Source organism: Thamnophis sirtalis, unplaced genomic scaffold, assembly GCF_051295495.1.
Source record: "Thamnophis sirtalis isolate CommonGarterSnake01/CBP01778 unplaced genomic scaffold, rThaSir2_p1.2 scaffold_6, whole genome shotgun sequence".
NCBI lineage: Eukaryota > Metazoa > Chordata > Lepidosauria > Squamata > Natricidae > Thamnophis > Thamnophis sirtalis.
This window is the reverse complement of record NW_028261386.1, coordinates 234,176-236,091: the sequence shown is the minus strand read 5'-3', so window position 1 is coordinate 236,091 and position 1,916 is coordinate 234,176. Positions and strand designations below refer to the sequence as shown.

Below are 1,916 nucleotides of genomic sequence, written 5' to 3'. Positions count from 1 at the left end.
AGAAAGCTTTTCCACGGAAAGGAGAATAACAAGAGTCGGAAGGGACCTTGGAGGTCTTCTAGTCCAACCTCCCAAGCAGGAGACCCCCCCTATGCCATTCCGGACACAACAACTGTCCAGTCTCTTCTTCCAAAACCTCCAGTGATGGAGCACTCACAATTTATGGAGGTAAGCCCCGTCCACTGATTAATTTGTTCTCACTGCACAGGAAATCCTTCCTTATTTTGACTACAGAATAACAGAGTCGGAAGGGATCTGGGAGGTCCTCTAGCCCAACCCCCTGCTCAGGCAGGAGACCCTATTCCATTCTGGACAAAACAGCTGTCCAATCTCTTCTTTAAAACTTCCAGGGATGGGACCACCCCCACCTCACCACCCCCCCCACAATTAAACAGAATAACAGAGTCGGAAGGGACCTGTGAGGTCCTCTAGTCCAACCCCCTGCTCAAGCAAGAAACAGACCAGTCCGGACAAACGGCTGCCCAGTCTCTCCATTGGAAAACTCCATTGACAAACCCTACCCCTCATCCTTGGCCAGATTCACACGTGCTTTTCACACTCGCGGGTACCCCGGTCAAGGCACGCGTCTACACACACACACACACACACACACAAACCCCTTCCAGAGTCGGGCACACAGTGCAAATTCCTTCAGCATCCCCCCGACGGAGAGGGGAAATTGCTTTCCCATGCTTGGGCGCCCGCGGGCGCCCCGTCCCACCTCCGACGCCCGCCGGAGCCTTACCCACGCGCCCCCCTCTTTGGATCCCCAACCTCCGGGCAACTTACTGCAGTCGTCGGATTCGTAGCCGTCGGCCGCCTCCTCTTCTTCCTCGGGGCGGGCCGAGGGCGTCTGCGGTGGAGGATGGGTAGGGGGGTCCTGCTGGGGCTGGGGCTGCTCGGGGGCTCGGGCCTGGCCGGCGTCCCCCGTGCCGTAAGCGCCGAAGAGTTGGTCGAGGTCTTCATCGTCGTCGCGGGGAGGGGGCGTCCCGGACGGGCTGGTGGCCGAAGCGCGCCGGGGCTGCGGCTGGCTCTGGCTGCGGCTGAGCCAGGCGGCGGCGGGGAGGCCGCGGGGGAAGCGCGGGAAGTAGTCGGAGATCTGCTTGATGGGGCGGATGGGACCCGGGCAGACGTCGATGGCCATGTGCTCCTGGATGCTGATGGGAGGCTTGTCGCCTTTGCGGTGGCTCATGCGGGCGGCGCCCGGGCAGGGAAGGGAAGGCGGCGGCGGAGGCTGCTGCTCCTGCTCCTGCTCCGCGGGCTGCGGGGGCCGTCGTCGCTGCTGCTGCTGCTGCTTCTGCCGCTGTTGCCGCCGCCAGGAGCCCGGAGAGGCCGTCGCCAGCCCGGCCCCTGCCGCGCCGAGCGCCCCGGCCACGCTGCTGCTGGCTGCTGGAGGAGGGAGGGAAAAGCAGGGAAGGAGGCAGCCTGGCAGCGGCAGCGGCGGCGGCGCCGGGCAGCGCTGGGTGGGCGTTCAGGGTGATGTCACCAGCTCGCCCAGCCCAGCCCGGCTCTGCCCAGGCGAGGCCAGCAAAGGACGGGCTCGCTCAAGGCTCGAGCAAGCAAGAGCCCCCCCGCTGGAGAGAGCGGGAGGGAGGGAGGGAGGTCGGCGGTAGACTGCGCGTGGAGCTGGAGGCTCGAGGGAAGGTCAAGGCGAAGGGGCGGTGGAGGACGGGCTCGCTCAAGGCTCTCGGGTAGCCCCGCGACCCTTGAGCCCGCTAGAGAGGGGAGAGAGGTCGAGCCCGCTCAGACTCGGGGAAGGGAGATGTTCGTACTCCGGGATAGACTGCTGCTGGAGCTGGAGGCTCGAAAGGAAGGGCCGGGCGGTTCGCTCAAGGCTCTCTAGTAGCCCCGCGACCCCTGAGCCCGCTAGAGAGGGGAAGGAGGGAGAACGGGCCGGGCAGCCTCGGGAAAGGCAA

The 1,916-nt window shown here is 65.0% G+C and overlaps 1 pseudogene; it reads right to left on the bottom strand.

The window, feature by feature from the left end:
- Nucleotides 1–853: 853 nt before the first annotated feature.
- LOC148044830 (double C2-like domain-containing protein beta pseudogene) lies at nt 854–1,356 on the bottom strand (annotated as a pseudogene).
- Between the last annotated feature and the right edge of the window lie 560 nt (nt 1,357–1,916).